Genomic DNA, 12,017 nt, shown 5'->3' on the forward strand with positions numbered 1-12,017 from the left:
TCATGCTGGAAATAGCAGTTCCCGGTAATCTCCGGTATTCTCCAGGCAGCATATTGCAAAGGGGGGCACTCGGTGGAGGGAGGGTGATACAGCCTCACACAGCTGACTCGCATATAAGCCGAGGGGGGACTTTTGAGCACATTTTTTGTGCTCAAAAATTCGGCTTTTATGCGAGTATATATGGTAATGTGTCCTAACTGTTTAGGAGATGTAGAGTGCTGCATTTTTTATACTACTTGACCACAGGTTAACCAGTGCAAATCATAGGGTCAGTACCGTACAAATAATTGGGGGTTTTCCCTTCAACCTGTCCCATGTGCTTTTTCCAGCACACCAGTAATGGGGGGAAGGGTAGGTTGGGAGTGTGGAAAGCCATTTAAGGGTGACATCTTGTTTTGCTGCAAATAGGGTTCTTCTAATATACATAAACAAAAATTTGCTTTCCTAAAACAGAAAGAATTTGCGATAATTCAGGTTGGAGTGAGCTCGAGATGTCTCCCAGAGCAACACTGCTGAATATATGCAAATTAACCATGTTGGTGCTAGGTTGTAATCCTTCATAATTTATTATTCTCAGAATGCATAGGAGAGGGCCACGTGAGACTGGGCAGCCCATCTTATGTATAAAATTAAGTATTTGGAGTCAGAAGACTTCTATCAGGGACATTTCCATATCGGGTGGTAAAAATACAGCCCACATTTAGGGCAGCTAGTGTTGGCACCTAGTTTATACTTAGCTACTCTAGCTGGTGTCAAATAAGCTTGATGCAGTATATAAAGCTGGGTGGCCCTGTCTCTAACACATACAGACACCTTGCACACTGATTCTAAGGGCTGGTTCACACGGATTTTTGGTGGCCTTTACTGCCAAGCGTCTGGGACTCTTCTGTAAACTCTACCATTCAAGTGAACGGGAGCGTTTACATCGCGTGGTTAGTCGATTGCACAAACGCAGCGTTCTGTTCCTGATTTACCATGTTGTTTCAGACGACCCTGGGAGCCTCATGTGGCTTCTTGGGTCGATTATCCGCAGCATCTATATGTCCCCTTCAACAGTTAAACGTAAGTCCAGGCTAGCAAACCAGTTTCAAGATGCAAAATGGTTCAGTTTATTTCTTTATCAACATACGTTTTTGACTGCACTATCTGAAGGAGGGGAATCGCCCCGAAACAATTGTCATGTTCGTGTGCTGATGAAGCAAAAAACTGAACCATTTTGCATCTTGAAACCTTGGACTGGACTTGCGTTTAACTGTTGAAGTACTGGATGCTTGGACTCAGCACCCACAGGTTATGCATCCACACCTTGGGTAAGGTGTGCCACCTCTACAACTGAATTGTCTAAGTCATGTTCCCTTGTGGGGATGAAAACTGCCGATCGCGATGGGATGCCGACGATCGCTGCAGAAAGCCCCAGGAGCCGCCCGTCTGAACCGGAAGTAAAGCATTCTCCCAGTCTTCATTAGAGTTTTCGTTGAATGGTCTGCGAACCCCTCACCCTGTACTAGTTACGGGTCGCTATGACCCGTAGTAGTACGGCTGGGCTGGTGGTGCACGTCCTTGATCGCGCACCTGTCGCCGGGCACTTTCTGTGCATGTGCGTGACGTCACGCTCATGCGCAGAGAGTGCCCAGCAACAGGTGTGCGATCAGATGCGCACCGCCGGCCTAGTGCAGCCGTACTACTACGGGTCATAGCGACCCGGAAGTAGTAGTGGCCCATAGAGATGACCCATAGACATGTTCGCCAGCATCTCTAGTCTTCATGTAGCAACAACCCTGCTTCTGTCCATATTTCTTTAGAGACCTAGCTGCAGTCCACTGCTGTAGTAGTGATGAGCTCTTTGTATATGTTCCTTTATCTTCTACTTCTCGGGCAGCTAAATTTGTTTCAAAATTTACGGTATGCCCGTAAATTTACAGGGCGGTTGGCAACACGGATAGGGAACTGGCTAATGGACAGAATACAAAGAGTTATGGTCAATAGATCATACTCAAAATGGGTGACTTAGCAGTGGGGTCCCACAGGGGACTGTACTAGGTCCAGTGCTCTTCAATTTATTTATTAATGATGTAGTAGAAAGCAATGTTGCTATTTTTGCAGATGATACAAAAGTGTGCAGAATCATCAACTCTCAGGAAGATAGGGACATATTGCAACAGGATCTGGATAGGACGGCTATATGGGCACATAAATAGCAGATGAAATTCAATGTTGAAAATGTAAAGTTGTGTATTTTGGTCGTCCTAATGGTCTAGCACCATACAAAATAAAAGTTAAATAATCGTATTCAATGCCAAGCCGCTGCAGCTACAGCTAATAAAATTTTGGGATGCATTACAAGGGAAATAAAAACTTGAGATGCTAGCAAAATATTGCCCCTGTTTAACCACTTGAGGACCGCAGTGTTAAACCCCCCCTGAAAACCAGGCCATTTTTGTGTTAATAGGCCACTGCAGCTTTAAAGGGAAGGTTCAGGGAGGGTGGGTAAAAAATAAAAATCAATTTCCACTTACCTGGGGCTTCCTCCAGCCCGTGGCAGGCAGGAGGTGCCCTCGCCACCGCTCCGCAGGCTCCCGGTGGCCGACCCGACCTGGCCAGGCCGGCTGCCAGGTCGGGCTCTTCTGCGCTCCAAGGCCCGGAACTTCTGTGTCCCACGCCTGCGCGCTGATGTCATCGGACGTCCTCCGGGCTCTACTGCGCATGCGCAGTAGTTCTGCGCCTGCGCAGTAGAGCCTGGAGGATGTCCGATGATGTCAGAGCACTGGCGTGGGACGCAGAAGTTCCGGGCCTTGGAGCGCAGAAGAGCCCGACCTGGCAGCCGGCCTGGCCAGGTCGGCCACCAGAGACCACCGGGAGCGGCGGCGAGGGCACCTCCTGCCTGCCACGGGCTGGAGGAAGCCCCAGGTAAGTGGAAATTGATTTTTATTTTTTACCCACCCTCCCTGAACCTTTCCTTTAAGGCCTTGCTGCAGGGCTGCACAACTCAGCACACAAGTTATTTCCCCCCCTCCACCACCACCACCTTTTCTCCCCACCAACAGAGCTCTCTGTCTCTGTTGGTGGGGTCTGATGGCTTCCCCATTGTTTATTTTTAAAAAATGTTTACAAATATTTTTTTTTTTTAATAAATTTACCTATTTGTTTTTTTTTTTTCCTCTGAAATCCCTCCCCCCAGCCAGCCAATCATGGTGATCGGCTGTCATAGGCTTCAGCCTATGAGAGCCGATCGCTCTCCTTTGTCCCAGGGGGAAAGCCGTGTCACACGGCTGTCCCCAGTACAGCGCTGCCTTAGATCGCAGCGCTGTACAGCCTAATTAGACAGTTTTGCCCTCCTAACAGTCTCCGAGCGGCGATCGCCACTGGGAGACTGAGGGTGGAGCTCCGCCTTCCAAGCAGAGATGCGCTCGTATCGGCGCGTGCGATCTCCTGCTAGCCCTATAGAAGGCTGTTCACACCGATCGGCGTGGAGCGGTCCTGGGGCTGCCACCGCATTCACGCCTATTGGCGTGAAGTGGTCGGCTAGTGGTTAATTCTCTAGTAAGGCCACATCTGGAATATGGAATTCAGTTCTGGGCACCACATTACAGGAAAGATATTGGAGTTTTAGAGCAGGTGCAGAGACGAGCAACAAAATTGATACGAGGGATGGAAGGTCTCACTTACCAAGAGAGGTTAGATAAACTGGGTTTATGTAGTCTAGAAGCAGTGTTCCCCAACCCTGTCCTCAAGGCCCACCAACCGTGCATGTTTTGTGGAAATCCACAGAGGCAGTTAATCAGCTCTGCTGAGACGCTAATTACCTCGCCTGTGCATGTTTGTGGTTTTCTGCAAAATGTACTGTTGGTGGGCCTTGAGGACAGGGTTGGGGAACTCTGGTAGAGAAAAGACGCCTTAGAGGGGATCTAATTAACATGTATAAATACATCAGAGGGCAATATAAAAGCTTGGCAGATGAGCTTTTTGACCTTAGGTCTTCACAAAGGACTAGAGGACATGATCTGCGCATGGAGGAAAAACGTTTTAGCCATTTATTTAGGAAAGGCTTCTTTACAGTAAGAGTGATTAAGATGTAGAATGCATTGCCACAGGAAGTAGTTATGACAAATTCTATATCTGCATTTAAAGGGAACCTAAACCCTAGAAAAAAAGAGTTTCACTTACCTGGGACTTTTACCAACCCCCTGCAGCCGCCCTGTGCCCTCGATGTCACTCCTGGATGCTCTGGTCCCCAGCCGGCAGCTAGTTTTGTTTTTGCCGACTCGGAGTCGGCAGGCCGCAACGCGAATCATTACACGCATTACCGCGGTAACAGGACGCTATAGCGGGTGTCAACGTGTACAAAGATATGTAGAGGAAGAAAGTAGAAAACCGCTCACTCCACGGGGGGCAGTGCGAGACCAGGACAGCCAATCCAAAAGGTACACTTGAGAACGAAGGGTTGTCCGCACAATGCTCCTAAAATCCAATACTTTATTCATGGACGTATCCAACACAGATCAACACACATCACCAGCTGACATGTTTCGGACCTACTGGTCCTTATTCATAGCTAGAGTACCAATAGCACAGAAAGCCTAATATATACCCTCCCCCTGTGGGGTGGGCGGTCCCTGAAAACCAAGCCCAGGAACACACCCCTAGCCCCACACACAGGAGGGGATATTAACAACTTAGAATAGCCAAGTAAATATCCACAATCATTCTTTGGCTAAATATTAGAGTTACACAGGAGGCCCAAGTGTGCAAAGTACAAAGTTCCAATCTACCCTAAAACAACAATATACAATTATTAAGAAAGAATAAAAACTAGGAAGTATAAATTGTACAGATAAAACCACCTGGGAGCAGCGTGTCGTTCTCGATAGTAACAGCTATAAAATGGAGGCCTTAAGACAATTGGGGGATCCTGCGGTGTATCAAATATTGGGGGGGCTCTCGTAGGAGAATTTACCAGGGCCCGCCGTAATTGCTCGAAAGAGGCTTGGCTCAGGGAGGAGTTCAAAAAAGTAGGAGGAAGATTAAAGGAGAGAGGGTACCCCGACTGGATGATCAATAGGGCAAAAATCAGGGCCAACTCTAAAAACAGGGACTTTTTGCTTAAAAAGACAGGGGACACAGACGCTAATTCTAAGGCCTGTAAACTAACCTTTGTAACAACCTACAGTGTTGAATTTGACAAAATTGTGTCTATCCTCAAGAAATATCTCCCGTTTCTGGGGGATGAGTAGGTCCGAAACATGTCAGCTGGTGATGTGTGTTGATCTGTGTTGGATACGTCCATGAATAAAGTATTGGATTTTAGGAGCATTGTGCGGACAACCCTTCGTTCTCAAGTATACAAAGATATGTGTTGACACCCGCTGTAGCGTCCTGTTACCTCGGTAATGCGTGTAATGATTTGCGTCGGCAAAAACAAAACTAACTGCCGGCGGGGACCAGAGGATCCAGGAGTGACGTTGAGGGCACAGTGTGGATGCAGGGGGCTGGTAAAAGCCTCAGGTAAGTGAAACTTTTTTTATCCTCTAGGGTTTAGGTTCCCTTTAAAGAACAAGCGACACCCATGCTAACCTAGAAATAAAAAAACATATATAAGTAGATAAATACTACCTGTACTTACATAACAGATGTATTGTGCTATCCACGTAATGATTCCTGTGAATTTTATAAAGGAAAAGCAGAAAATCCTATTCTAGGCAGTGGCCGTCTTGCCAAGCTATTGCTGACATCATATCCTCCCTGACTCTTGTTTTCCCCCCTCCCTTCTCTTGTTCATTGTGTATTCATTAGCTGCCCTCCTCCCAGAGTCTTTTTTTTTTTAATTTACACATCCAATCACTAAGTCACCTCAGCCTTGCTTGTAAACACAAGTGATCAGCTAGGCAGGGAAATAAATGGAAGAGGAGGAATATATTATAGATAAAAAGAACTCCCAGCATTCAAAAGAACTCCCAGCATTCAACTTTTTGGCACTAGGGCCAGTGCTCCTATAGTATGTAATAACTCCAAACCATAACAGCAAAAAAAGTTTTGAATGCAGGATTAGCATCTTTATCACTTAATACACTCAGACCAGTTGCTGTTGAAATTAGATTTTTATGGTGACAATACCTCTTTAACCACTTAAAGTGGCAGCTGCAGGACCACCGACGCAGTTCTGCGTCGCCGGCTGCAGGCTAATTAATCAGGAATCAGCCGCTCGAGCTGCTGCTTCCTGTCAATTCATGGCGGGGGGCTCCGTGAAAAGCCTGCGGGCCGCCGATCGCGGCTCGCAGGCTAAATGTAAACACAAGCGGAAATAACCCGCTTTGTTTACATTCGTACAACGCTGCTAACAGTAGCAGCGTTGTACCAGATCAGCGATCCCCGGCCAATCAGCGGCTGGGGATCTCTGTCACATGACAGGCAGGAGCCTGTTAGAGGCTGCACAGGACAGATCCGTTCCTGTGCAGCCTCTGATCTCCGGGGGAAGCTAGGTAGGAGAGGGAGGGGGGAATGTCGCCGCGGAGGGGGGCTTTGAGGTGCCCCCCCCCGCAAACCTCAGGCAGGCAGGAGCAATCAGACCCCCCCTGCACAATCATCCCCATAGGGGGGAAAAAGGGGGGGCGATCTGGTCGCTCTGCCTGCTACATGATCTGTGCTGGGGGCTGCAGAGCCCACCCAGCACAGATCACAGAATACAGCGCTGGTCCTTAACCTCCTTGGCGGTAACCCCGTGTGTGACACGGGGTAAGCCGCCGGAGGGTGCCGCTCAGGCCCTGCTGGGCCGATTTTCATAATTTTTGTTTTGCTGGACGCAGCTAGCACTTTGCTAGCTGCGCCAGCACTCTGATCGCCGCCGGCCCCTGCCCGATCGCCGCTATCTGCTGCGGCGCGGGCCCCCCCCCCCTCCAGACCCCAGCGCTGCCTGGCCAATCAGTGCCAGGCAGCGCCGAGGGGTGGCCCGGGACTCCCAATGACGTCCCGACGTCGGTGACGTCATCCCGCCCCGTCGCCATGGCGACGGGGGAAGCCCTCCAGGAAATCCCGTTCTATGAACAGGATTTCCTGATCGGAGATCGCCGAAGGCGATCGAAGCGGGCGGGGGGATGCCGCTCAGCAGCGGCTATCATGTAGCGAGCCCTAGGCTCGCTACATGATTTAAAAAATTTTTTTTTTTTAAAAAAACTGCTGCGCTCCCTCCTGGCGGTATTTTTCATACCGCCAAGGAGGTTAAAGAGAGTCTGAAGCGAGAATAGATCTCGCTTCAGACCTCATATATAGCAGGGGCACTTGTGCTAAAATGCCGCCATCCCGCGGCTTAACGGGGGTCCCTGTCCCCCCAAATCCCCTCCGTAATGCGGGGGAGCGCTTCCGCATTGAGGCAGGGCTAGCCGCCTCAGCCCTGCCCCACGCGCGTCTGTCAGACGCGTATCTCCGCCTCTCCCCCACCCCTCTCAGTCTTCCTTCACTGAGAGGGGCGGGGGAGAGGCGGCGATGCGCGTCTGATAGACGCGACTGGAGGCAGGGCTGCAGCCGTTAGCCCTGCCTCCAGGAAGGGCTAATCTACGACCAACCTAGCGACCAACTTTTGCGGGGGGTGGGTTGGGGGTGAAGGGACCCCCGTTTAGCCGCGGGATAGCGGCGTTTTAGCAGGGGCACACGTGCCCCTGCTATATATGAGAGCTGAAGCGAGATTTAGTCTCGCTTCAGTGTCTCTTTAAGGGGGGTAAAGCGTGGGTCCTCAAGTGGTTAAAGGGAAGATCCGTGCAGACTATAAAAAACAAACTGCAGGCAGAGAAAAAGATGAGATATGCCGGCACTGCTGTAAACTGCTTGTTTATTCATAACACATGGTGCAACATCGTGGATTCAAATTTATGCATATTGAGAAGTAACATACTGGTTTGCTGGTAAAGCTGTGCGGTGAGTGCGGGGGGATGAGAGCCTTACGGCCGTTTCGCGCAGATGCGCTTCTACGGAGGCTGCGGAGGGCGGCTGTCTGCTGTCAGTTTAAATCCTAAACAGATCAGCGTGCAGCCAATTGCTGCTAAAGACACCGCCTCCTCTCCACCAAGGGCGGCCAATAACACGCTGGGTTACAGTTCAATCCAGCATGGGACGCATGGGGAGTAGCACTTCCTGGATACGGTGGCCTAAATAGGACAAACTTATTAGAAGTCCTTTGCAAGTCTGCATAAGGCTATCGTATCATAGATGGAGCTCAAGGCTTCCATCTAGTGACAAGAAAAATGTATAGCGGCCTGGACTTTTTACAAGGGGAAATTAAAGTGACAGTGCACTAATATATGTAGGATTGCCAAATAGGAATACAGACTGGCAAATATAATTTACAATATGATATAATTAATTTCAAAACCCATAAAAAGTTTTAAAAAGGGACTCAAGGGTCTGTGCTACAAAAAATAGTGGAAGAGGTATAAAACTAAAAATGCGCTGTAATATGCGCATAATCCTGGGTAACTCAGATTGAGGTAAGGAGGTCAGTAATATAGCTGTTAGGACTTATTCAACAACACAAATATAATAAACATTGTAGAACAGTGCAGGGGGGAGGGGCGGGTTATTTACTGGGGTTGGGAGGGAAAAGTGGGAGGAAAGGTATGGGATCAGGGAGGGATGAGGGGAAAATAGGGGAAGGGAGAAGGGGAGGAAAAGGGTAGGGATATAACCCAGCATAGGAGCCAGTATTGTAAGTTGGATGTTCCTAAAGAAAACACGTAAGTACAGGATACTAAATGTCCAGAGCAGCAAAATTTTAAATTCAAGGGTCCAGGGAACGTGCAAAATGTTCACTCTTTTATGGTGTCCTGGATACCAGTTAGGCTTGTGATCCATTCTTCTCAGGGTCTTCATGTAATGCTCTCGATCCACTAGGTCCTGATAATGTGTTTTAATTGTTTCAATCTCATGCAAAGTTTTTGCGTGCTCCTGTTTGGGTCTTTCTAAAACTATATTCTGTAGTCCTGTAGCATGCTCAATATAGGCTTCTTTCCAAATCTTTGCAAAATCACAAAACTCTGAAGGCTCCACATACCGCCTAAAATCGCTTGCTGCAATTTTGTCGTCCTAGTGTTGCTGCAAAGTGGTTTTAGTCCCAAAAAACTTGACCTCCTTTTCACTCAACCTTTCCAGGTTAGTTTCAACAACCCCAGCACCCACCATCTTATTGGATGATGTAAATACGGCCGGATTTTTGAAGAATGTCTTCACATCACTTTTGCCGTTTTCTACTGCACCCCCTTCTTCCTGCTCATTTGAACTGTGTATATCGTCCTCATCTGACTCTGTATACACTGCACTGCTCTGTGCTGCTGCTACTGCTGCCATGCTGCGTGCTCAAGCATTTGTACTGATAGAAGGTCACAAAGGAAGGTAGGATAGAAAGGTGCTGGCACTGCAGCTAGGTGTGCAGGGAGGGTTGCAGGGGTGCAGAGTAGACCAGGTATCCGGTGCGATGCAGATAGACCAGCGTGCTCAGGCTCAGATAGACATCATATGCCGGCAGAGAAAAAGATGAGATATGCCGGCACTGCTGTAAACTGCTTGTTTATTCATAACACATGGTGCAACATCGTGGATTCAAATTTATGCATATTGAGAAGTAACATACCGGTTTGCTGGTAAAGCTGTGCGGTGGGTGCAGGGAGATGAGAGCCTTACAGTCGTTTCGCGCAGATGCGCTTCTACGGAGGCTGCGGAGGGCGGCTGTCTGCTGACAAACTGCACTTACCTGGGGCTTCTTCCAGCTCCTGGCAGTCGATCGGTGCCCTCGCCGCAGCTCCTCTCCCTCCCGGCGTCCTGCAGTGAGGTTTACACCAGGGCCGGCGCTACCATTAAGGCAAAGCAGGCAGCTGCCCCAGGGCCCCAGAGCTTGTAGGGGCCCCCAGTGGCTACAAGAGGAAAAATTTTTTTTGCAAATCGGCCTTATAGTTTTTGAGAAAAACGATTTTAAAGATTCAAAGGGAAAAAAAAAACATTTAAAGGGGAACTGAAGAGAGAGGTATATGGAGGCTGTCATGTTTATTTCCTTTTAGACCATACCAGTTGCCTGGCAGCCCTGCTGATCCTCTGCCTCTAATACTATTAGCCATTGCCCCTGAACAAGCATGCAGCAGATCAGGTGGTTCAGTGGTTCAGACTTATAAGTCTGATCTGACAAGACTAGCTGCATGCTTGTTTCTGGTTTTAATCAGATACTACTGCAGAGATATAGACCAGCAGGGCTGCCAGGCAACTGGTATTGATTAAAAGGAAATAAACATGACAGCCTCCATATACCTCTCTCTTCAGTTCCCCTTTAAAAACCTGCCGACTTTAATGGTTAATAGCAAATCCACCTTAAATGCTAGAAATCCTAAATTTGCAGGATATGTTAAGGAGATCATTAGAAATAAGAGGAAAAAACAATTTTTCAAAAAGACCTTATAGTTTTTGAGAAAATCGATTTTAAAATTTAGAAGGAAAAAAGTATAGTTTTAAATGCGGTAAATGTCACTTTCAGTAGCAAACCTAACGGTAGTGTAATTTTACATGCATCAAACGAAAGCGCAATAAATTTCCTGATGGGGTTTCCAGGGGGTCTATACGCAGCTGCAGCGCTTTGGCCAGGGATCGCTATACAGCCGCCATATGGCTGTATGAAGATCCCTGGTATTTTTTTCCTATTTTTCCAATTTTTTTTATGTTTAGAGTGTGGGAATTTTTTTTTTTTTTTTAATTATGTGGGGTCCCCCCTCCTGAAACTTTGTAACCCCTTGTTCCCCATGCAGACTGGGATAGCCAGAATGTGGAGCTCTGACCGATTGGGACTTTACACCCTGACTATACCAGCTGCAAAAAAGGTCCCCTAATGCCGATTTTTGTTCCGGGGTATATGTTGGGGGGGGCCCCCCAGGTTTATTTTGCCCTGGGGCCCCATTGTTGCTTAAACCGGCCCTGGTTTACACTGTAGTCACTACCTGTCTGAGTCTGGACTAAGGCCACATACACACATCAGACCATAGTCTTTTGAAACTGAAAGATCACAGACCAATCTTACCACCCTTCATGTAGTATGAGAGCCATACTCTACACAGTCTATTCTATGGAGCTGAACTCCCCATCAGAAAAAAACCTTTGCAAGATGCTGCACACACAGATGCTGTACAGACACAAAAGATCAGTATCTGCAAAAGATCTGTTCCTGCCAAAAATCCATTCCTGCAAATTGCAATGATAGTCTATGAGATCTGCAGATCATCATACACACATGATTTAACTGACATTCATCTGCAGATCAGATCCACCAGGATGGATTTTTCAGATCTGCAGATGATTGCTTGATCTGCAGATGAATGTCAGTTAAATCATGTGTGTATGATGATCTGCAGATCTCATAGACTATCATTGCAATTTGCAGGAATGGATTTTTGGCAGGAGCAGATCTTTTGCAGATACTGATCTTTTGTGTCTGTACAGCATCTGTGTGTGCAGCATCTTGCAAAGATTTTTTTCTGATGTGGAGTTCAGCTCCATAGAAAAGACTGTGTAGAGTATGGCTCTCATACTACATGAAGGGTGGTAAGATTGGTCTGTTATCTTTCATTTTCCAAAGACTATAGTCTGATGTGTGTATGAGCCTTTAGTCAGACACTTGCATACCTGATATTTAACTCTTTCAGACAGAGAAAAAAAAAAGAACACAGTATAGTTATTTGTGTGCTAGGCACTGTACATTAGAGGTCTGCAGTGGGTCGAATACCCACGGGTTACCCGAAATGCGGGTCAGGTGCGGGTACCCGAATTGCTGGTCGGGTCGTGGGTAAAGAGGTGCGGGTCGGATGCGTGTAGCGGGTCTGCAGGTGCGGGTCAGGTCGCGACTCGCGAGTAGTCAAAACAAGCATAAAATAATTCTGTATCTTTTGCCTTCCCAAAATCTGTGATGAATGCTGACACCAGAATACTTTCTTGCTAACTTTTTTTTACTGCTTTTCATCTTTAATTCCATTTCCAGCAGACTCCTTCCTGCTCTCAAG

The sequence above is a fragment of the Hyperolius riggenbachi genome, chromosome 3, assembly GCF_040937935.1.
Source record: "Hyperolius riggenbachi isolate aHypRig1 chromosome 3, aHypRig1.pri, whole genome shotgun sequence".
In the NCBI taxonomy this organism is placed as follows: Eukaryota; Metazoa; Chordata; class Amphibia; order Anura; family Hyperoliidae; genus Hyperolius; species Hyperolius riggenbachi.